At 43.0% G+C, this 25,588-nt stretch overlaps 1 protein-coding gene across 2 annotated transcripts in view; it reads right to left on the bottom strand.

The window, feature by feature from the left end:
• Window positions 1-23,373, bottom strand: part of MAPRE2 (microtubule associated protein RP/EB family member 2) — a 98,738-nt gene extending 75,365 nt beyond the window's left edge. The window contains exon 1 of one of the 2 annotated variants that reach the window (XM_048287071.1): window positions 23,359-23,373. The gene's annotated coding sequence lies outside the window, so the exon portion shown is untranslated. Of the gene's footprint in view, window positions 1-12,698; window positions 12,714-23,358 lie in introns of those variants that run through there. The other variant, XM_048287069.1, reaches the window with a different exon arrangement.
• Between the last annotated feature and the right edge of the window lie 2,215 nt (window positions 23,374-25,588).

Genomic DNA, 25,588 nt, shown 5'->3' with positions numbered 1-25,588 from the left:
TCGTAATATGAAAAGTAGTACCCATTGTTGTTAGTTTGAAGGACCAAGGAGGAAAAGTTAGGACAGAATGTAATTAAACTCATTTAAATCTAATGTCTTCTAGTTCAAAACTTTGTCTCCAGAAACTGTGTTTCCCCTGTGGGCACTGAGCCCTGTCTTCTGCTACTGTCTCTCTGTGTACTGGATGCTTTCTTCCACACTGCACAGATCTGTTTTCCTCCCCCTGCCAAAGACTGGAAATGCAATGTTGCATGAAAGCAATTTGTATATAGGCTGACAGTCACTGATTATTGCCTCAAATATCCTCAGCAGTTACAGAAAAAAACTTCAAAACCAACTTATTTGTAGTAACTGAAAGAATTTAAGCAACCCCATGTGGCTGCTATCCAGCCATTTACTGAGTGGAGAATAGCTTGACGAATTACAGAAATGGACAAACTCAGAGTGTCAATCAGAAAACCATGTATATCACTATTTACATATGCTTTCCTGTTGAAAAGATGAACAAAACCATTAATTTTAAGGCTTCCAGTGTCAAAGGAAAGAACGACTGTTTTTATGAGCTGTGCATGAATCACAAAAACCAAAATAAAAATCCCCATCTACTTCACAGTTTGGCAGATTTCTCAACTTGCTGGTAACTAACAGCCCAGCCCTACGCTGTCTCACTGTTCCTGAGTAATTCCTCTGCGTCCACTCAGGACTCGGCTCTGCGGCACTACAGGGAAGGCACAAAGGCAAAGACCCAAAGCAAAGAAGTCATGAAATAGAGCTGAGTTTAATACTGTCTCCAGCTCCAAAACTACAAGAAACCTAGTCTGACCCAGAGTGCTTCACAAGGAAGGCAGTCCCAGAAGATGTGAGATACTGGTACCGAGCACTTCCCACCTCTTCTCCTTTTCCGATTTCAAACATGGATTTGTCCCAGTGGTTCTGCTTCTCTCCAGTGCTCCGATTTCAAGTCATCTACTGGCATGAAAGAGGTCCTAGAGATTTCTTATAAGACTCTGTTCTCTCCCTTTCATTTACAAAGCAAATAAACTTTTTTTGGTCATTTACATATAAAGTAAATCCAAGCATGTCCTACTTAGCAACTTTGTAGGAAAGAACATGCATCCTTTCTCAGGAAGACTTCTACTCTGTTTGGGAAGCCTTTAGATTTTTCTCCCTATAGAGCAGTAAACCAATTTGTGTCATTTCTGCTGTCCTCTCCTGTCCCCCGTCAACTTCTTGTAAAGGGGAATTTCTATGACACTGCTGGGTTCAAAGCTCCAGCCAACTGCAGTGTGACACCTACATTTTTGCAGCAGCCTACCTGTCCTCCTCCTATTCACAAATACCTTCACTCCCTTCCTGCCCAGTAACTCTGAGATGCAGTAATTATCTTCCAACCTGGAAAGGGTAACAGAGCTCAGTTTGTATGATTTTTACTTAGGTAGTGTGACAGATTTGGCAAACCCTTTTTTTTTGCATGACAAGCAATGCCAAACCAGTTTATCAAGCAGTAGGTGGCAGACCTAATAGGGTGACCAGATGAGACTGCGTATTTATCGTTCTTTGTATTTAGCAGCAGGCTGCCACATCTCACTCATCTCCAAAAAAAAGCTTCTCTTTGCTCCATTTGGAGAAAAAGAATCTTGCTTCAATTATTTGAGGCATCCTTTTCTTTAAAATTTAGTTCAGAGTCATTGATGTCTGCATCTCAATTTCTATCACACAACTAAAAGTCTGTGTCCCACTTGCCACTGTCAGTGCCTGTGTCTGTTGACTTCTACATCCAACACACCAATTTTGTTTGGTGCCTGTCTGCAGATAGCACACTGGATTGCAGTTTGCTATGATGCACTTCTGTATGTACTCATCTATTATATTTTGGGCTTTTTTTCCGGTAGGCATTATATCATCTTAAAGAAAGCACTTGGTTTAAAAATAACTAGAGTTGATCAGGTTTCTGCTTAGTTTCATGCACTAGAATCATTTAACACATTTCTTTTAAATACTTCCTTATAAACAAAGTTATGCTGTGATGATGCATGTTTTATAGTGAGGCAAGAAAAGCCAGCATTGACTAAGGTTTCCCATTATGAAGAATTTGGCAATAATATTGCCTTAAGGCATACCAGCCCTTACTGTTTGCTCCTTATTTATTTCTCTGGGCTGCCCTGCAGTTTTGCTAGAACTCTGAATCCCATCCACTCTGAAGCAGAAGCAAAAAGGGATCTAATTTCAAGGTCACCCCCTTTTTTTTTTTTTTTTTCTTTTTCAGATTTAGAAAAGTAAATCTGGGACAGTTGCTGGTTTTTACAGTACACAGCAAGGCCCCATCAACACTTGGGTTGTCACAGCTGGGAGGACAGGATCTCTCTCACTGGCTGGTATTGCTGGCCAGAAACAGACATAGGGAACAACTCCACTGAGTGGGATGGAATATCAAGCTTTAAAAGCAGACACAGAGTCCTCAGATATGGTCTAAAGACCAGGGGATACACAGACCTAAGGCAGAACACACATCAACTTTCCCCTGTTCAATATGGAAGGAGCAAGAGATACATGGAAGACAGCTAGCAGCAACTGCTCCGGTCCAGGTCAACTCACCACCAGTCTCCAGATGTATCCTCTCCTATACTCAGTTTTAGGCTTCATTTTGTAGCTGAATCTTATAGACTAATCATCATCTTAGAATTAAAAAGAAGGTTCAAGGGAAAAGCATTAAAATACACATTCAAAAGTAAAAAAAAAAAAAACAAACCACCAACAAAAAAAACCCCTTTGTATTCTGACCTGAGCTATTTTCTGAAGTTCTTTTAAAACAGCAAATCCTGAAGTTAACATGAAGAGTTCTGATGGCATAATAATATGCTGAATTACCCAAACTGACATTCTTTGAAAATAAGCCTGCTGAACAAGCACAGTAGGAAGTGCCCAAAGATAACTTCCATAGGGGTGTTATGCAGTGTCTGGGGAATTCTCAAAATTGCTTCAGGGATATAAAATGTACCAACTTCAGGAAAACATTTAGAAGAGCAAGCTGGTTTACAAGACAGATATTTTAACTCAAAAAGTAACTTAAATGAAAGTGGCACTCTTCACTGTAAGCCTTACACCTCCAGACATGCCTGAGAAAAATGCAGGTAGCTCAGTTCAGGTGCCTGAGATTAAATGGGCTGAATCCCCCACTATTGTGAGATTAGTTTTTCAGATCTCTCTTTACAGTGAGTGAAGAAAATTCAGCACATCAGAGAACATTCAGCAAAAATCATTTAGATGGCTAGACAGGGGGGAATAAATGCTCCTACCAACTCTCTGTTTTAACCTAGTGCTTTACTATAAGCGCACTTTGCCTACAAATTGCTTAGACTTACAAACTGGTGGTCTTTGCTAAGTTACAGAATTCAGTAACTTCCTTTAAAAAGTAAAAAAGTTCTCCAAAACAGTGCAAGATTCACAACCTACGCCTATTTGAGACCAGGAAAGACGTGAGGACAGGTCTGGAAAGCAAGTATGCAAATTCTTGCCCCAGGGAAGGAATGACCTTGCTGGGTACCAGCCAGCTGGAGACAAACTTCAGAGAAAAAAAATACCTGGGGGTCTCAGTGGACAACAAGTTGAAAAAAACTCAGCAGAATGTTCTTGCAGAAAAGGACGGGAACTCTACACCGAGCTCTAGGCTTGCAGATCCAGGGCAGTAATTACTGCATTCAGGGCTTGCGAAAGCGCGGTACTTGTGTACTGGGGAGCCACAAACCAGTAAGAGACATGCTGGAGCCCAGTCTACCATACCAAGATAGGTAAGGAGATGGAGTGTACGATGCAGGAGAGGCTGAGAGAGTTGGGTTTGTTCAGCCTGAAGATGAGAAGGTTTAAGGTGTGTGGGGGATGTATGACTGCAGCCCTCAGCTACTTACGGGGAGGGTGTAGAGAAGATGGAGCCAGGATCTTCTCACAGGCACACGGACATAGCAAGAGGCAACAGACAAGTTTCAACAGGGAATATCCTGATAGCATGTTAGGAAAAGTGTTTTCATCATGAGAGTGGTTGAACATTGGGTCTAGTGAGGCTGGAAAATCTGAATGTTTGAGATACTCAGAACTCAAAAAGTTCCTGAGCAACTTGACCTGTTCAGGATAGCTTTGAACAGGAATGGACAAGATTATCTCTTTCAACCAGTATCATCCAGTGATTCCATGTAGAAGTAGCATCACTGCAGGCTACTTGTTGCCTGCCTGCCTTACCCAGGAAAGAGAGCCCTAGTTAGGTTCTGAACTGCCATCTCAGCCCTTTTAACAGTTCTGGCATCCTTCTCTGCTGTAAATTGCTGAACAGAAAAAGGGAACTAACTCAAAGATGTAAAGATAGATTCTGGTATCTGTGGCAATAGTTAAAGCAGTTCAAGTCTTGGAACTTGGTTTTTATTTTGGTCCTTAGAAATCTAAACATATATAGTATATAAATAAATTTATAATAAATAATATTTAATACATAAATCTAAATTCAAAAGTTTTTCTCTTTACAGCACTGGTGAAGCAGGTAAGAGTTCTTGGATTCCTGTCTTGTGTGAGCAGAATGGATTACCTGCAGTCAATTATGTATGTGCAAACCTATGAAGGCTTTAAGGCTACAATTTGTAGAAATGTCCTGTGAACTTCTGATAAGGTGCTCATGTGATGGCTGATGGGACATTGAAGGGTGTAGCATCACGTCATTTGACCTGCACAGATCATCACAGGTACTCCCAAAAACCAAAGAAGTCTCTCCTTTTCATCTAATCAATCCCAACCATCCGGTTTTCCTAGGTGGAATGCAAAAGTCACTTTTCCATAGATCCACAGTGTGACAATCATCCCTGGGTTCCCATCTCTGCTGAAAGGACCATGTTAATCTTTTACACTACTTAATCAGTGGAGAAAGGTGAGCAGGGGGTCGCAGTGATATAGTCACAACCTGGTGATCATGAAACTCTGCAGGAGCATGTTTTAAGTCTTCTCCAAGCTGCCGAGGGGCAGATCCCCTTTAGTATCCCATGTTTTGAGTCAATCCTTCAGCCCTCCTTGTCTACAAGGTGGAGGAACGGCCCACCGACACTTCACACTCTTCCACACATATTTTGACTAAAAGCAAGTGGCGAATCTGGGGATTTGATAGGATTGGATCTCTTGGGGGAGCAGGCAGAGAAATACAACTTGGTATTTATTCATGTTTCAAAGCAGTGAGTACCGATTTGCTTACCCTACCCAGGTGCAGTACCTCTTATCACTAAGAGAAGCAGAACTTCACAGACAAATATAACAGCTACCTATATTCTCAGTTACAACCAGAAACCTGCACTTGCAAAAGGTCTGTCAGAAACTGGGGGCCTCCCGCCTGCAAAATGGGAAAACTAAAATACACTGAAGCTTGAGGACACTTGCATGGTGGTCATGATCCCACACAAGTAATTAGAGCTAAAACTGCAAACCTGTATATTTGACAAAGAGAGCATGGAACCAACCCAGCTTTTTTGGGATCTTGAGTGTATGTAGAGCTGGAAGTTTCCCCATTGAGGGAAACTAAAAAAAGCCATGCAGAAGTTCTTCAGGGCAGGACTGTATATGAAAACTGCATAAATACCTTTTACTCCTTCAGTTACAATAGCATTGCTACCTGATCACAGCTTGTGAACTTCAAGTTCAAGGAAAAATATTCCAGTTTGTGAGATAAGAGTGACAGCTTGTTGCTTTATTTAAGTACTCCATGATACTACACAATAAAGCAAGTCATATGGGAGGGAGTTCAAAAGATGGGTTGCTAAGCCTCAACCCCTCAAGTTAATATTGCTTTGTTCTGAAAGGATAGCCTGCATTTGAATTCTACCGTATCAGAAATTTTTGGGCTGCAATATTTCCTCCAAGAAGCTGCAGTACAAAGCTCACATGAATTACCAATTCTTTATGTTGTTCTGCAGACAAGTGCCACAGAACACAGTGGACCAGCCCACTAACATGAACACATGTGCATCACTTATTCATAAGAAGAAAACCTAATTTGGAAGTTTTCAAGTTATTTTACAGTATCAGGTTGAATTTAAACTTCCACAACAATCTGCTCTGCAAAGCTTTTCCTTCAAGCACACTGTGTAAGCACTGATTTGGAAGAGCACTAAACTAATTTCAATAGTATACACAATTTAAGTGTAGACACTTCTCTCACTGCCTTTCCCAGACACTTACGCTTTTTGTTTGCTGGCCAAACCAATCAAGAAAAGTCATCACTTAACTGAAAAAACAGCTACTTTGGATTGACTGGTCATTTACATACACACTTATTTCCCTTATAGACTTATACAAGAGCCAATTTTTCACATTTAGAAGACAAAGCCTTTTAGCAGTTTTGGTGTTTGGGAGGGTTTGGTTTTGTTTGTATCCTTCTTTCATAAACCTGTTAGTACAGCAGACTCTGTGCAGAATAACAAGTCTTACTGTTTTTACTCCGGCACATGCAATCTGCCCTCAAGAACCCAGCCCCTGTTAATGTTGCAGATAAGCTCTCTTCAAACTGTGCCACTTGCTGTAGCAGCAGCCTCCCAGTAGCTGTTTTTCTTTGGAATGACCAGAGTGTCCTTCAGATGAGCCTGAAAGAACAATTGGCACATCTCCTGTCTTGCATAAACTCACACTCTTCGCATCAAAGGCTCCTGAGATGGCAACTATCAGATATTTTCAGGCATGACTGCTTTAGTAAACAGTGCTAGATATAAAACACATGTACAAAAGCATTTTTGGGGCTCTAAATAAAACTTGTGAAAACACAGTCCTTATTTCCCAGGCATGAACTCATTTAACAAAGCCTTTGTGTTTTCATCAAGATTAGTCAGCTATTGGAAGTCCCCATAACAAGATATTACTGAACTGAACATGCCCAAGGTGAATCAAGGTAGTAACTTGTGGAACAAATGAGCAGTTGCATAGTGCCTGCAGCTGAAGCATCCACCATCAGCTGAAAGCAGGTCTGTCTATCCCAAGCCACCGAGCAGTTTTACGTATGCTGGTGGTGTAAGTCCAATTTTTCTCCCTTTTTGGTAGTCAGATTACTTATTAACTCACATAGCAAAAATCCGAGATTCAACCTACGCTTTCCCATAAGATTGATGTCCCTTCAGGGCCTATCTCAGAGTCAGAGTCTGCTGCACTCTGCTGCTACTCTCTTACGCCCTTCCATTCCTGGTCAAAACATGCCACACCTTCCACATGAGTCAACGAAGCAGGGCAGCATCTCCTGCAGCAAGCAGGGAGGGAGGCAAGAGGAGAGACTGGCTGTGTAAACACAGTCCATCCTTCAGCAGTGGACAGGATGCTCAGAGAAATGCAGCCTTGGTCAAAAATATTACCAGGACAATGCAACAAGCTGCACTTGATCTTGAATTCACTGGAATTCAGGTGAATTCAAGTGACCAGAATGCAAGGTCACTTCTGGTGAAATACTCACAGGGATAAATTCCAAATCCCCCAGATAGTTAGTTAGCATATGCAAGACAGCTGGAAGTCTTTACAACACTCTCAAATTACACTGTTTGGCACCTTATCAAACTAAATGCCTTTTGCCTGTCGAGAGCACAAGCACATCATTTTACTTCACATTGTTCTGTTTTCCCTCGGCGTGACGTGTTGGTTGTGAGAAACTGCTGTATCCAAGACAAGATGTCAGGGTTCAGCTTTCCTACTCCTTTCTGATGACAAATTGATGTTGAAGTTTAATTTCCAGAATATGAAAATTATCAAGATAACATACTTTGACATACAAGACATGTAAAGAAAAATATAACTGAGCCTGTCCCAGCTTTAACCAGGTGACCTGAAGCTACTCTGGGAAGTGCAATATTTTTAATCCCAGGAACAATCCTGCTTTCCTTATTCAGCACAGATGCTTAGAATCTTCCTTGTTTGAAGTGCTGTGTTCTTTCCCTTACTATTCCATGCAGGAAAACAGGATGTTCAAGTCAATGTAACAGCTCTCTGACACTAAGAACTCAGTAAGTCCAGGAACACAAGTTACTGCTTCCTTTATAGTCGTTTTTTAAAACTGGAATAAGGCCACTGTTTTGTCAGTCCCTGTCCCAGAAGAAATAGCCCTGTTTGTACTTGATATCAACAGAAAGGCATCCTGTAGCATGGCAAGAGAATCCAACTCAAAGAGTTCTTATGTTTATACACACATACACAGAGCTATTTATTTGACTGCTGTGAGTGCACTCCATGGGGTGAGCTGGGAGTGAAACCCCTCCGTGTTCGATGTGATGCGCAAGTGGACAATGGGAGATGCCTGAGCAAAGTACTGGGCTCATGCCAGGGACTTGAACCAAAAGGCAAACCCAACAAGAAGTGGATATAAACTGGAGACAGCAAAAAATTTCTTCAGCTTCAGAAGTCACAAAATTAGACAACTAGAAAAGATGGGAGGGAAGGACCCTACTGCACAGGATACATAGGGCATGGAAGGTATATATTATTAAATAGCTTTAATCTCACCCACCAGATTTCTGTCCTGTCAGTAAGTGCTTTTTCTTGTCACATTTATTTTTATGTTCTAATAAAATCAGTTTTGTGGGCTGCAAGCCCCTAACACCTCACTTACGCTTATATGAAAGAGTGTGTGGTTCCCCCATGAAGCTCAGGCCCTGCTGCAGCACCCTGCAAGCACACAGGCTGATACCCAGCTCCCACTGATTACTTCTGAGTGGGCTCTCCAGCACTTTCCAGGACCAGCCCATATGCTTAGGGCTATGAGTAAAGCAGAAATGCCTTTCAGTTTTACCTCAGACATAATTCTGAACAAATCTTTACTTGCAATTTCAAATTTTAAACAGGTCATCAGGAAAAGCAACACATATAAACACTGCACTGTACAGCAGGATATATGCAGGAAACTGAGAGGCCACCAATCTTAGTGGATTTAAACGGGTACAGTTAGGCTACTGCAGAACAGACACATTTTATTTGTGATTTATTATGTATCACTGAAACCAATAAAACCTGAAATAAGACCTTCACCGTCACACATCAGAAGGCAGCACTTCAATTTCTTGCAGTAGCACACAGTGAATGCTGGAACAAAGCACCATCAATCCCTCTGTGCCACATTGTTTTAATGGACAGAACTGTACCAGTAGCTACGCGTTCCTTTCAAAGGGACACCAGAGATATCTCTGCCATCCATCAGACAAGTGCTTCTTGTTGGTCTGTTCCACAGCTACATAATAAGTTCCCTGTCATCTGACAAGCCCATGACAGGACTTCTCTGTCTGGTTTTCTACCATGATCACATGTTGCCTGTAGTCCCTGCATCCCAATGAAAGATTTTTGCTGCAGCAGAGACAATGCATCACCCTAAAGTCATAGACAGGATGCTAAGCACATCCTTTACCTGATGTGGCCTTCAAGTGTTTTACAACACACCTCAGAAACATTGTTTCAGGCCAAGTGACATCTGACTGGGAGTTATATTTCTTTCTCTGTTTATTATTTAGATCTCACTTATCTAAGGAGTTTTCATTGTATACCACATCCTTTACAACTCCCCTTCCAGCTTGCACAAAGGAGTTAATTTCAGTCTTCTTCATTATGTTGGAAATTGTTGTCTATATGCATGACTGTCAGGTGGAAAAAAACTGAAAAATTGCAAGTCTACAAGATTTACTGTTTAAACTCAGCAACTTGGTTTGACTGCAACTAAACTAGGGCAACAAAAGCCAGCTGTCTCTGTCCTCTGACAGCACTGCCCTGAGAAAAAATACATTATTTAAGGTCATCAAATAATGTTAAAGAAACTGCAGTTATTTTAAGATCTGTAGAGCATTCTGATTTAATCTAAATAAATGACAGTTGAACAGAGGAATCCATAGAGCAGTAAGGCATCCAGCTGAGCAGGGTCAGTTTGGGTCTTCTCAGCAGTACAGGTAAAATAGACTTTGGTTGTGACCCAGGAATGTAGAGAAAAATGCCTTTCTATTTTCATCCATTGGTGGTAGTGGAAGAGATGACTGTGCAGGGCCAGCAAGGTTTAAAGGCTGGGCCCAGATTCAGAAGCTGCAGTTGTGAGAGGGCCTTTCCCCTTCCACTCTGCCCTCCCCATTCTCCTGGGCGTCCACGTCGTCCCTTCGGACCCTCTCAAGCCGTCCACACCAGACTCTTCTCCACAACCAGCCCTGCACTCATCCCAACAAAACCTGCAAGCCACCCCACATCCTACCTCCAGCTCAGCTCTGAACAGACTGGGGTTGCCATGCATGAGTTAAGGAGGGAGAACCCAGAGCCAGACTCAATTTTAGCATCCACTTACATATTCTAAATTTTCTGCTGAAATCTTCTGATAGCAGAAGTTTTGAAATGTGAAGGGACTAACAGAATACCACATCAAGGTAATGCCACTGCCAGTGTGAGTCTTCATACAGTGCCTCAAAGAAGTTACAAGGAAGTTACAAGAGATTGCCATCGGCCATCGTCCTCTTCATTACCCAGCGCACCACCAAGAAGTCTTCCTACATTTAGTACATAAGTGGCTCCAAAAATCAAATCAGAAAAGGAAGATGGCACCCAAAGGCTTGTAATTTGGCCACTGAAAAGTAGCCTTTTGAAGATTTATCTAAATTTATCAAATAAAATAAGTAATCAGCCACAGGACAGTCAGTGTCACTTGAGTAATTTGTGTTGAATAGCAGGTGTCAGAATTATGCTAGATAAGTATTGCATAAATATTGCTTTCCAAGTCATTTTAATCCCTGCTTGGGGGAGTGACCAAATTTACAAACATGTTAAGCTATGCAATGATGTCAAAAATTAAGTAACTCTGCATTACCCACTTGAAAAAGCTTCAACTCTCTCCCTGATTCAGAAAACCCAGCTGAAAGTATCCAAGAGTAGAGACACCTAAAACTATCTGCCAGTACTGACAGTATTGTCCTCCTCCTTCATCTCCTCAATCTACTGTACTAGAACAATAAGATATCAGCAAATATTTTTTAAGACTTTAATCAACACAAGTCACTTAAAATAAACACAATGCACTTAAAAATACCTATGGACAATCTAACTGCAGCATGTCAATCTCCCGGAAGCATGGCAGTGGATAAAGCCAAGGGCCCGCCCTTGCAGGAGATGCTGTGCTGTCAAACAAGACTCTTCTCACCACAATCCAGCACAGCCACAATTTGCCACATATCAGTAAAAACATATGGTAGACAGCAGAAGTGACCACACTGCTCAAGTCAAGCATCCTACAAGTTTAACATTGACAGCAGAAGCTCTGAAGAAAAACCACAGCATTATCAAGGTGGAAAATGTGTCCATTCAAATGTAAGATGCATTTATTTTCTCATGTCTCTAATCACACAAAGTCAAAGTGCTCTGACAGTGTCTCCAACTTGCATCATGACATTTTGCCCAAGAGGCCATCAGTCAGCTTTTGCCAATACATTACTTCACAGTTTTGCTTACAATTTGAAAAAGAGAACCCATCAAGAGCACCAGTTTTGTGGAAAACATTACTTCGGTTATTTCTGTAGCCCATGGTAGTTATTCCAGAATATGCTCAGACCACTGGTAGACTACTGACCCTCAAATATTCCCATGTTTTGGATACAATTAGTAACAAAAAATATTAGTGACTTCTACTCCTTCTATATTGAAGGCTTGTAAAAGAAAACTTGTTACTCTTCTCTGATCTAGTTATGTACAGATGAAATAATTGGGGAAGAAAGTTAAGACACTTGTATCTGGTTGCTTATTAAGTTTTCAAAGAAATCCATCCACACGTCCTTCCATTTTCCCAGCAGCCTGGAAGGAGCTCCTAAAAAGTACTTTCAAGGTTCATTCCCTGCTCTCCAGTTCCTCACAGTTCTGCTTTACCATCACACCAGCAATAAGCCCAGAGTTAGGTAACCAGTTTAATGAGATAGGTATTTTTTATGCTGACCAGTGTTCTTGCCACATCCATGCTACACCCCCTGCACTGTTGTGATCACTTTTTCATACACTACATTTAACTTCAGTTAAAGACTATGAAAGATTTCACTCAGACATCTTGTAAACTGATAGAAACCTGTCCTCAGAAATACTGTACCAACATGAACACCTGTGTTCAAGAGCAAACAAACTTTTATGGCACCTGATCTCATTGAGGAACATCCACAGTCACTCACGAGGCCTCTGCTGAACAGAGTAACTCATAAGCAATCCTGTGCATGTATATATAAGGAAACTGTGATACAGTAGAAAACAAAAATTATAGCAGGATTTTTGGGTGTATCAAAAAAAGTCATGACTAAGCCACAGCAATTGCACAATGAAGCATAGCATATCTTTTATTTGTATGCTTGAGAAGTTAATATTGGTATGACTGACAAACAGCAGCACAATTACAACAGCCACATTAACCTCAGTGTTGTGGGCAGGTGGTGCAAACTAGCCCTCAAAGTCATCAGTCTTGAAAGCATAATTACCCTATGACAACCAACAACCTCTCCAGGCTTGGGGATGCTTTTTTAAGGCTGTTTTTTCTCCATTTGAGTTAGTGATACAGGATTACAAAGCTATAAAGAACAAAACCTCAATCACACATGGCAGAGAAAACACAGGCCTTTGAAATGACAGTAATACTCCATTCTCTGACAGAGAAATATTAGGTGTAAAAAAGGAATTAAAGTAGTAAAGCAGACTCTATGACTTACCTTACCTTGCTGTCTCAAAGGTTCATTTAGAGGAGTATCCCCAGTACGGGAACCTTTAAGAAGCCTTGACATGGTAGGATTGGTATTCTGTTTTAAGCTAAAAACCAGTTAAATGAAACTGCCTGTTGTCATAGACTGGTAGAAAAGAGCTTCCCTTAGATAACTTCCCTTTATAAACCTCACCATGGGTGTGGCTAAATGACTAGCTCCACCTTTCATCCTATTTAGAAACCCTACCAAAAAAAAAAAAACAAACCACCACTTCTCTGAAGCTATATAATTATTTTATCAACTTATCATGTGCTGGTTTGGGTTTGTTTTTTTTTTTTAAAGTGGATAACTAGTTGACAGTTTCACAAGCTGACGGGGAAAATGTAGACAAAATTAAATTTGTGTCCCATATTTGCAGTTCCTGCAACATCTTGGTATTTGGTCTGCAAACATCTGGTCGGTGAACTTGCTCAGTTGTTTGCTTTTTAAAAGCAGTGTTGTAACAACCTGAGGGAAGTCTACCAGCTTGGAGTATTTATTGGTATTAGAGATGCATTATATTGAAAAGCAGCATATCTCTGAACTTGCAATAATTTCCAGTTGCATCACCTCAAGACAAGCCTCCATCACCAGTGAAGGCTCTTGTTTTCAGCACTTCCAGAGTGAAGATGATGCAACACAAAAGCCCTTGGCATGACTCATTAAATCGCACACACGCCTTCACTATGGAGGGGCCACCAATAACAATTAGAATCTGTTCTTTTGTCCTCTAAGTACTCTATATTTTAAAACCCCTCAACTTTCTTTTCTCTCAAGGCCTAACTCAAGAGGGTGGGCCGATGGATCAGGACGTTGCCACTAAGGCAATACTGCCTGCAGAGTTTTATATTGCCTCAGTGTGTAATACAAACACAGCTAGGTGGCTGCACTCCTGTCTCTTAGTTTTTCGTACTATCCCTACTGTTCAAGCATACAAGTATGAGGAACCATAAACACAGGGCTTAAATTTGGGGTTTCTTTTTCACTGAATACTTGAGGTTATCCTGGCACTCCTGAAGGAGGCTGGGTGTGAAATTAGAGTTCTTGAGGTGTCTGGCAGGAGTTCAACTATGCTTCTATCATCTGGGTTTGCTTTCAAGGGAGCGATTAGGAAATTATGTTCTTGTTAACAAGATCTGTGCAAGTAATGACTATTATACCCAACATTTCCTGTATTTAAGCTGAAGTGATTGTTCCATCTTGATACAAAGAGCAGAGGTATTTTCTTGAGAATTCGTGACTTGGGTCAAATCTTAACTTTAAAGAGTACTACAAGAAGAAAGTTCATCCCTTTTCACAGTACCAGGCCATTTCTGTCTGATAATGCTAACTGGTGCTTAAAAAATACATATCCATGTGGGACTTTACTTCAATATTAGACACTCCCAGATGTCAGACGAAGGAAGAAAGCCACCTTTATTGCAACAGGAAATGTTACATAATAAAATACAGCATTCACTTTTCACTGCTTTTGTACTTCTGCAGGCAGGATAAAGCATCTTTGACTTTAAAATCCATATTTAAAGGACAGATACCTATGTCTCTTGCTGTGGCTGGAAGTCTGTAGTCACATGCTCTACTGTATGTGAATACAGAAACTCTGCAGCATTCTCCAAGGCTAATAAAACCATTTCAGTCCTTAGAGAAAGTCTGATGATTCTGAGGAAAAGATAAATTTTGAATGAGGTCACAAACATAGCATACAAGAGAAAACAAAGCAGTTCTATTGAAACTCAGAGTTGGGAGAAATTGAGACAAACTCATTTTCTTTCCAATCTGTGAGGTTCTCTAGCAGAGGTGCTCCCTCTGGGCCAGCTTCCTCTCTTTCCACTTCAGCAACGACTGACTAAACAGGTCAGCTCTGACATTCTTGGTTATCACTTCTCTTGAATTGATGTTCCCAGACAGAATGGGGAAACCCACAGGTGTGGGTGAAAGGAGGAGGAGTATCACAGGAGATGAGCAAGAGCAGAAATCAGGGTAGGAGTACTAGCATGTTGTGTTCAGTGCAGTTCACACTGTACAGATGCACCTCCCAGGCTAGGGCTTGGAACCATGCTCTATTTAGAAATACAGTACTGGGAAGATACCAGAGATGATGCTTTGACTTCCAAAGGACTTGCTCCTTCAGCTGGTAGTACCTATATCCCAATAGTGAAACTTGAAATGGTGAAATGGAGTATAGTCTCATCTGTAGCAGCTAGCAAATAAAATCAATAGATAAAACACTCAGTGCCTGGGATTCATTCCTAATAATCACCATGCATGGAAAAAAGAAGTCTGAAGCCTTGTTTTCTGACAATGACCAACAGCTCTTACAAAGATGATGGCACACCTGCACTGCCTGACAGAGCTACTTTATTGCTGGCAATAAAATAATGGCAAACACAGCATTATGCAGCTGTAAGCGTAATCACACCTTTTGCCATTATAACCAGAGGGAATTGCTAAAACTTAGGTGACCAGACCATATTTTAGCAGCCAAAAGCAGGAGAGGTGAGTACATGCCTGCAAGCAAGGGGCTGGTGGGTTGGTCTTTACTGAGGAGGCACTTCAGCAGTACCTGTACTGATAATTGCTGTTGCCAGCTGCTTCCATGCAAAGGCCAGCCTTAGAAACACATTTGCTTTCTTGAGCAAGAACAGTTACAAGAGCTCCTCTAAATCTGCCTGTACTTAGCAAGGAAGCAATGTTTTAAAGCACAGAATTAATCTGCCTGCTGACATTTCATGTTCAGGGGAAAACTTACGACTGACTTTCAGTCCTGATTTGTTTCATAGTCCCCTCCCTCTTCATGGTCCCCCTAAATCAAAAGTTCTTGTTTGGATAAAGCAGTGTGTTCAACCTCTGAGCACAGAGGCTGCTTCTCATTCCTCTTGGTCAGGCACAGCATTTTCTGGCTCTGCTGCACAGCTGGGCTAAGGTTAACCTGTGATACCCCTTTCCTACTGAACCCATGGCCAGGCTGGGAAACGAGAGAGTTGTCAAAGAGCAACCAAGGCTCTGCCTGGTAAAAGTTGGGGTTCAGGTGCACAGCAGCCTGAGCGGGGAGTCTCTGTGGCACAATCAGTCAGCGTGTTTGCTGTTACCCAAAAAGCTGGTGGTCCAAGACCACCCAGAGATGGGGGCTTGGAACTGGGTAACCTCTAATGGTGCTTTACACCCCAAACCATTCTATGATGTCTTCTATGTTACTATGAAAAATGGGGGATCCTTTCAGGCAAAGGCCAGAGGAAGTTAAAAAGCAAACTGACAGAATAGAATTAGTGCCAATTTTGTGGTGAAGTCAGGATGCAGCTAGCTCAGGGGAAGAGACACATCACAGATAAAGAATGTGAAAAATCTCGTAAGATCATGTTGTATGATGAGAAAGAAAGGGGCACTCCACAGGAGCAGCCTGAGAGCAGCAGTGCATGGATGCAGGGTTCTTTCCAGGCACAAAACCAACTACCCTGAAGTGGCTGGAAGCCCAGATCTTTTGTTTTCTTAACAAAGTTTTTTGTCATCATCTGGAATTATTTCATCTGCCCTTCAAAGGTCTTCCAAGAGACAGCCTACCTAGAGCTGCTGTTCAAAACTTCACCAAGCGTGGTTTTCCTAGGACATTCCCCAGACTGGTTTCAGCTGCACACCACAACCCCTTCTTCTACAGAAATGTATATTCCTAGAAAATTTCTGGGGCTTGCTAATGAGACATAAAGATGTTCACAACCAATTGCCAATACCTAGTCTCTTGTACCTCTAAATTTCCTGCTTTCTTTTGATAATATTTCCCATTATTATGATTGACATCAAAATTCATAAGGGAATTAAAGGGTTAACAGAGTTGAAAGGAGTAGCACTGACTATAAAAAGTTACTGCAATCAATAATGTCTGAGAACTTGAGCTGCAAGAAAAAGATGCAAAAGCTAGCAGAAAAGAACTAAATTAACAGCTTTAAGTGTTAGTTTGTTTATGTTGCACGCTTTATTTGTGTCAGGGGATTTAAATACCCAATTGTTTGGCAATCATTTAGATTTACAGCAGACCTGCAGACTAACCTGTTGAAGTGGAACAGAGCTGCATGAGTGGAATGTCCTAAACCTGACTACTTACAACTCCAGGGAAACTCCAAAGCACACAATACTGGGGAGCATCAAATGCCAAGGAAACTATTTGCTCTGCTGGTGCAGTCTGGTAGCTGAAATTTAAGCAGTGATAAGTGATAAGACAGGAGCTCTCTGCTGCCTCTGTGATTAGCTTAATTACCAACAGAAGTCCCCTGTTCTCCTTGTGTACGGGTCTATTAATACTAACAATGTGCTCATGCCATCTGCCAAGGAGCCATTTCCAACTTTACAAAGCACAGCAGACAATACCTGCAGGTGCTTGGAAATGTGTTTATTTGGCCACTAAATCCACAAGACTTAAACGCTGCCAAACAATATTTGCATTTTCAGGTACTCCTGCAAGACAGTGTCTTCTGAACTAATATCAGACAGGAAGAATTCCAGACTCTGATGGAAATCAAGAGAGGTATTCATCTATTGCTTCCATTTTGCTTCTTAGTCTGTGTTTTTGCATCTGGCTCACAAATATTCTTGGATTCAGAACTGTAAGGGATGCCACAATCCCAGCAGAGATGAGTCATGAGATCCAAGGTTAGTTTCAAGTGCCATATTGCAAAGAAGCTTCAAGAATGAGTGTTTCTACTTAGCCTGAATATAGCAAAGCCAAACAAAACACATTGTTTTCCTTTGATAAAATGTGACACGCATTGCTTGCAGGGTCATTCAAACTCTCTGAAGAGATTGTTACTAGTCTATATTCAACCCAGTATTAATTGAGGCATAAAATGGTTATCAGATCAAAGCCTATTTTAATAAAACTCTACTGTAAGGAGCAGCCTGAGCAGATATTCAGACATTTCACATTACAGGTTGTACAAACTAACCATGCAGAGAGACGAGAGACAGATTTCCCCTGCAGACTGTAATGATTCTATCAAGATTTACTATATTAAGACAATTTAGGTGTCTGAAGCTTATAGCTGATAGACCTCTATAGTTACATCCTTGTTACCTGTCAAATTTATGCAGGATTTTTATTTTCTGACAACCTGACATTTTTATGTGGTTTGGCATTGGTAATTAGACCAACCTGGAAGTCTTTCATTTTTGCGTATGGTAGATTATCCAGTGGTAGGACCCTACTAATTTTATCATTTAAGGAAAAGAGTAGACTCAAATAAATGGTGTACTCAATATCTGAAATTGCCCTGCTGAAGAAATACTACTGGCTTCTTCCCAGAAGGGGAAAAAGTAACACAGTGAGCCATTCTCAAAAGAGACCGGGTTAAAGATTAAGCTCCTATTAAGAGAACCATTCCTAAACTTTAAATAGGACAAATTTGAAATCTGTGGCCTTTAAAGGCCCAGTGGTTGACTGTAAAACTCTTCATCACAAGAGACAAAAGAGTTTCTGGGACTGAGGAGGCATTCAGCCAGGATCACTGAGGCTCTTCCCACAAATTTTGTCATGTTTTCATCTTCTCTATCACATCCTCCTCCTCTTCACTACCATTGGGCATCTTTTTGGAGCACTGTGAAGAAACGTCCCCTCTTTAGGGCAGCAGTTGCTGATCATTTTTCAGCATACTTGCTCCTCCTGAAGCCGTTCTCTTGCTAGAGGGCCTCTGTTAGCAGGATTGCTTTCCTTTGGTACTTTTAAAACACTTTTTGGTCATGGCCGTAATATAAATAGCACAGGGTAGCCCTGCTGCTGGCTGCTGACACTGGGCACTGCTCCCAGAACAGGTCTGTGCCTTAATCCTGCCTGTCCTGCGACTGCGCACTGGGGCTGTGCTCCAGCTCATCAGGGACAAACACAACGTGAAATTGTTCTGAGATCCAATTAAATAATAATATGATAAATGCTTTCCCTGACAGCTTTCCTAGAACATTCTTGTTTTCGGGATCCTTTCCCTGCAGTTCAGGTTTTGCATTCTCCTCTCCCCGCTCCTGAACCTTGCTGCCAGCACCCTTTCCTCTCATCTGACTTTCCCAAAGGCAGAAGACGAGTCACTGCTGCTTCCTTACAGTCAGTGAAGCGTCTTTTCAAACCCCTTGAAAGCAACACCTTGCCTGAGGCTCTTTCCCCACCTTTCCTGGAGGCAGACTAAACCCCACTTTCTCTTGCTGCCGTGAGAGCATCCATTGCTCTGCCAGAGTTCAGCCTTCAGGTTCACTGCTCCTGGAGACAGAGGCAGTGGAGGCCATCAGCAGAGAGGATACACAGGATCCACGTGGCAAAAGCCGTAGAGGGAATTGCCCAAATCCCCTCACCTTTCCACCAGTGACAAATCAAGCCCCACTGAAACTCCAAGGATTTCACATGAGCAGTTGTAGCTTTGCTCAGAGGAGCTGGGCCAAAACAGACTTTTATGTACGCACACGTGTACCTGTACCTGCAGTAAAATAAATATTATACATAAAGGTACTGGAAGGCTCAGGATCTCACTTAAACTTCACCCAACACCACCATGTGAGCCATCATGACAGAGCTGTTTTTTGGGCCCCCTGTGACTCAGAGTAATGCTATCAACATGCTCCCACTGGGGCTCTGAATCAGCTGTGCAGAGAGTTCTCCCTCCCGTGCTTCATGCCAACATCTGCCCAGCCCAACTCGCTCTGACACAACCACTTGCAGTTTTTAACATGATATAGTATCACTCTCCAGAGTTGCCTGAGGGAAAAATGCATTCCACTCACCTAATTGCATTAGTCTAATGTTTCTCCCTCTTTTGGAATTAAGCTATTTAAATAATAAAACTTGACTGTATTAAGGTTTCAGTGTCTCAAGGCTTAAGGGAAAAAGGATCAGGATAAAAGCTATTCTAAGGTAAATTTGAATTATATGTTTCAGCCAAAGTTGTAGTAATTTTGAAAGCCCACAAGTTTGTTTTTCAACTATTAAATGTCCCAGTTTGGGTAGGAGGGATTTCTTTTTCTTCTTAGTAGCTGGTACTGTGCTCTGGTTTTTGGATTTAGTATGAGAATAATGTTGATAACACACGGATGTTTTGGTTATTCCTAAGCAGTGTTTACCCTAAGCTAAGGACTTTTCAGTATCTCTTGCTCTGCAACTGAGGAGCCGCACAAGAATCCAGGAGGGAGTACAGCAAGGACAGCATTTAATATTAGTAGTTTGTTATTATTACTATATTTTGTTTCAAACCTTAAATTGCTCTTAACCAATAAGGTTTACTTTTCCTTTCCAATCCACTGCGGGGGCAAGGAGAGAGCCGCTGCATGGTACTTAATTGCCTGCTGAGGTTAAACCACAACAATAAATTATTGTGGTTATCCATTTGGGAGAGTGGGTGTGGTGTGGTGGAGAGGATATAATTTGTTTTTTAACTCCTCCAAATATTTCACTGGAATTTGAAAGAATTTTCAAAAATAATACAGAAAAATGCCAGATAGCCAGAAGAGACAATGATAAATAGTTGAGAATACTTGGACTTGTAAGAGCTGAAAGAAACCTGATTTGAGAGTTCTATCATAAGAGGGGGGCCTTAGATTTAGAGTATCAGACTAAAACTAATAGAGGCCATTACAAACAAAATCATAAGGCTGAAATAACTATCCCAGCCCAAGACTACCAGTCAGCATCATCAATGCACAGGTTATTTCCAATGCACTTCAGACAATGTCCTCCCAAGTGAATGATGCCTGCTGCCCTTGTTGACAGGAAGCTTCTCCTGCCTGAGAAGCAGTAGTGGTGGCACAAGAGACCCTTTTGCTTCTCAGAGGAAGTGGCATGCTACAGGAGGACTTAACCTTCAAGAATCACAGAATCACAAAATTACAGGATGGGTAAGGTTGGAAAACTACCACAGTGGGCCATCTGGTCCAACCTCCCTGCTCAAGCAGGGTCATCCTAAAGCACATGGCACAGGATTGCATCCAGTTCTTGAGTCAGTCTCTCCAGTGAGGGAGACTCCACACCCTGTCTGGGCAATCTGTTCCATTGCATGGTCCCTGCACAATAAAGTTCTTTCTCATGTTCAGGTGGAACTTCCTGTGCCTCAGTTTCTGCCCATGGCCTCTTATCCTATCGCCTGGCACCAGTGAGAAGAGCCTAGCTCTATCCTCTTGACATCCTCCCTTCAGATACTGACAGACATTGCTGAGGTCCCCTCTCAGTCATCTCTTTTCAAGGCTGAACAGGCCCAGCTCCCTCAGCCTTTCCTCATAAGAGAGATGCTCCAGCCCTTTGGTCATCTTCATAGCCCTCTGCTGGACCAACTCCAGGAGCTCCAGGCACCTGAACAGGTACCTGGTAAGTGGCCAAATGCCAAAGGTTTTAAATAAGCAGAAGACACCACCAAATGACCAAACCTGACCACCAGGCATTCTGATACAGCCTAACAGGACAATGGGCCAAGTTATACCATTGTCCCATGACACATGCCACAAAGTGAGGTTATAGAAAACTATTTACATTTTCCTGTCTTTGAAATATCTCCATAAGGCATAAGTGTCTCATACACACCAAGCCTGCAAGACATTAAGTACCCCACCTGCTGCTTTCTCTGACCCCTTCCTCTCTTAATAAGCTGATCTTTTCTCCTTAAGAAACTGAAGTAGCTCATGGATTTTGTAGGCTAAGTTTGAGGCAGGCTTGCCCTCAGGAAAAGTCAAATTCATCAACGGCTAATAATTTGTGAAGCCCTTGGTTGAATCTAAATAGATTATATAGCATCTCAGTCAACTTTCCCTGCTAGGGACAGCATGAAACTTCACTACTGCAGCAGTAACATAAATCTTGAGTGTTTTTTTAAAGATGGAGAGTTTCCTGTAACTCAAACACTTCACCCACATGATAAGGAAGTAGGTGAGTTAAGGGGTCATAACCCTCCTGTCCCTCCACTTCAGGGATGATTTTCACTGCAAGGGCTTCACTAACAGGAAGCCATTCAATCTCAGCAATGGTTGCTGACGACCCCTGTGTGAGACAAAGACAGTTTGTGCTCTTTGTATCTTCTCACTCGTTGGGTAAAGGCCCACCCCGCACATAAAGACATAAACAAGGATTAAAGCAGGAGCCCCTGTAGCTCAGAGCAAAGACACAGAGCGAGTGTGTGTACGCCGAGGATTTGGAGAGCATTCAGCTCGTGACCTGGGCATCCTGACATGACAGTGTGTACAGTTGCTCATACAGCTGGTGAATAATAGATAACCTCAACATGCCCTTGAGATGATACTTCTAAATACTTAGCTCTTCATGGAAGCAGTCAGAACCCTGACTAGATTCACCCCACAATAGTGTTCCTGTACAAGCTTTTATACGGTTCATTTGACTTTTAAAAGAGATTGTCTTTTGAAGAGCAAGTGCAACTTACCAAAATAACCTTTGAGCTGCACGAGGCTTTGTTTGAAATACTATTCTGCTATTCCACTTCTCAAATGTCATCTCAGTCTCAGTGTTTGTCTTCTCTTAAAAGACAGCAAAATTGTCACAGTATTTCTCGTAAAAAGTTTCCACCTTCTTTACAGCTTTAGATTTCTTGCCATGTTAAGTTATGAGCTATTATTATAATATTATTATATTATTAGCCTCTATTCATTTGCTACACAGTTTGGGGCCACAGATAAAAGGCAACTATCCCTTTGGGAAGCAATGACAAAAAGGACTATAACTCACTCACCACAGAAAGCACCAGAGGGCTGTTTGTTTGAATTATCAGAAGAAGCTGTTTAAAGTGAAAAACTGGTGGTATTGGCGGGGGGGGGGGGGGCCTCATTTTTTTATTTTTGACACAACCTCACGTGTGGCACTACTGCATGGGAAGCTTGTAGCTTCAGGTAATGTTTATATCTGCCCACAGTGCTGCATCCTTCCTCGCAGGAACTGTCACCCTTAGTCAGTGGATGCAGCATGCTGAATCATCAGGCTTTTAAGTGCTTTCCCTAGAATAGGATTTATTTATCACAAAGCTTTCCTATCATGCAGCACGATGAAGGAAAGCTCCCTTTTCAAGCCTCTGTTACCAGAAGCTCTTTTGGATGCTTGCAGCTGAGCAGGGACATGCGAACTGGTTATATATTGAAGGATTTTAAATTCATAAACACAGCGCACTACAGAGCCAGCCAACAACTCTTCTGCTTCCCAACTATTCACAGCAACAAAACAAACACACAAACACGCTTCTCGGTCCTTCAGTCCGCTAAATACTAATTACTCTCTAGTGATGCAACTCAGCATAATACTCATGGGATTTTTCCAGCTTCACTGCCACAGGATAGCGGACTCGGTTCGAGTCAGGAGATTGTTTTAGCACCGTCACAGCGCTGAAATTTCACTTCCTTTTTTTTTTTTTTAAGCAGGGAATACTAAGCTCTTCTCTCCTTCCCCAAAGTACTTTCGGCCCCACAGGCAATGGCTGAATCAGACAGCGCCGGCCACCACCGCCCTCCGCCCCGCGCTGCCCACGGCTGAAGGGATCGCGCCCGTCCCGTCCCCCGCGGGGCGAGGCGCTCGCCCGGAGCGCACAAAGCCGCGCCCGCCCCGCCAGAGCCCCCGGGCGCGGGGCACCTCCCGGCCGCTCCCGGTGCCAGCGTGGCACAGCCCCGGCTCTCGCCTCACCTGCTCCGCTCCCCGCCGGCAGCAGCCGCCTCTTTTCCTTTCTCCCGCCCGCCCGCTGACAGCCCGGCTTTGTCCGCCCGCCCCTCTCCGCTCCGCCCCGCGCGGGAGGTGCCACGGGAGCCGCTCCGGGCACGGCACCGGAGCCGCGGGACAGTGCCCTGCCCTGCCCTGCCCTGCCCTGCCCTGCCGGCAGCATCGCGCCCGGGCGGCTTCCATGCGATGGGGATCGACTACACCAACCCGCGCCTGGATGCATTTACTGCTATTATTATTATTACTTTGTTGTTGGTTTTATTTACTTATTATTTCTAGATTATAATTTTCTTTTCTTTTCTTTTCTTTTCTTTTCTTTTCTTTTCTTTTCTTTTCTTTTCTTTTCCCTTTTCTTTTTCCCTTTTCTTTTTCCCTTTTCTTTTCCCTTTCCCTTTCGCGTAAGGTTAAGGCGCGGCGGTTCCCAGAGGAGCGCAGCCCGGCACCGTGCAGTCCCCGCGGCTTCCCCCCAGCCGCCGGTCCTGGAGCGCCCGGCGGACGACGCCGGGGCTTGGAAGCATGCCGAACATCGCCCCTCTTGGCCGGCTGAATCCTCACGGCTCGGCTCTGAGGCCGGTCGGACCCGCCTGAGGGGCAGAGCGCAAGAGCCGGCTGTGCAGGAGATGCTGATTTCCACAGGCTCTCTGAAATCACTCCCTGCGGCAAAACCGTCCCACCTGCTCTCGAAAACCGAGCTAGCCAGGGAAGCTGTCAGGCCTATCTTTAGCTATTTGCTCCACAGATGGACTGTTAGTCATGTTCTGCCCACATGGAGTCTAGTGGTTTGTGCTGTTAAGCTCTGTGTCATGTAGCCATAAAGGCTGAGGGGAGGTGATCTCTGTGTAGGATGTTTTTTCCTATTTTTGTAATGGTAACTATCAATTAAGGCTCGGAGAAAAAGAGAAATACTGCAGAGTCTTCCTGCCCTTGTAATGACACCTGGTATTTCCCCCGGGAGTTATGTTAGGGTACATCATTTACATGAAGACAAAATTTAAAATGGGGGGGACAGTCCCTCCCAACCCAAGCTGTTCTATGCTTATGCATGTCAGAGGAAGCTGTGCCATTCCCTTCTGAACAGCTCTGTGTGAAGGAGCAGGGCTGAGATTCAGCTTCTTCTCCAATGTTTATGGGACTTCTCCTGCTGCATAGTTTAAGGGACCCCATGTCCCTAGGGATGCATAGACCCCATACCGACCTGGTACAGCAGCTCTGCTGTCCCAATTAACTGACAGAAAGAGCAGCCTGGAAATGCAATGAGGGATGCCTGTGGAATCTCCAACCATTCTCATTGCTGGGAAAAGAGACCACTCCCTTCTCTAGGAGCAGTTTAGGGCTGAAGTCGAGGTGCAGAGGGGTTCACCACCACTAAGTGGGCTGGGACCCTCTGCTCTGAAGGGTGCAGAGTAGGGCTCATGGCAGCTGAGTCTTTCATGGCAGAAGAGCAGTGACAGTGCCATGCTGTTGATGAGATGATGCTAAAAGTATGAAGCTGGGCCTGGAGGCTAAGTCTCTCATGAGGTCACAGACATCCCTTGGGGAGCAGAGGGGAATCCCAAATATAAGTGTTTTCAGGTAATGCAGAGTCGTTGGCCCCTTAAAAACCTACCACTCAAAGCCAAAGGGATTTTCTGGCTTCTTTTGTTTCATCTAAAAACACCTGAATTTTGTTCTAATCCTGTTTCTTCATGTCATAGTGACAAAACCCCTATTTCTGTGCCTGCAGAACAATTAGAGGATTTCAGTGCATCTGCAGACTGCATTTAACTGAGTTTGAAGATCAAAAGATATGCTATTTTTGTAAGGTCTTCTCTGGGTTCCACACAGCAGTGTTTGAGGCCCTGGTGGATGATTTTGCCATCAGCATGTGCCTAAGTATTTCAGGAATTGTAATCTTCATTGTGCAGAAGAGAGGCTGCAGAGCAGAGAGACAGTCAAGCTAAAAAACACCACTTCACCTATGAGTGCATCCAGACTGGTCTAAATGCCCGTGAGGAGACCTGCTGACTCAGGGTACCTGTGGCCTGGAGATTTAGCTGCAGGTCACTGCTGACTGGTCCCCTCTCCTGCTTGAGGCTCCCAGCGTCACAGATAAGAGGTGTATTTGGTCCCAGCTATGGCCAGGTGTTTCCATGTCCATCATCACTGGACTGTGTGTGCAGCGTGGCTCACCCTGAACCCTGCATACCTGTGATTTCCT

The sequence above is a fragment of the Corvus hawaiiensis genome, chromosome 26 (assembly GCF_020740725.1).
Source record: "Corvus hawaiiensis isolate bCorHaw1 chromosome 26, bCorHaw1.pri.cur, whole genome shotgun sequence".
NCBI lineage: Eukaryota > Metazoa > Chordata > Aves > Passeriformes > Corvidae > Corvus > Corvus hawaiiensis.
Note: the sequence above shows the minus strand (reverse complement) of the source record. Positions and strands in the feature narration are given on the sequence as shown.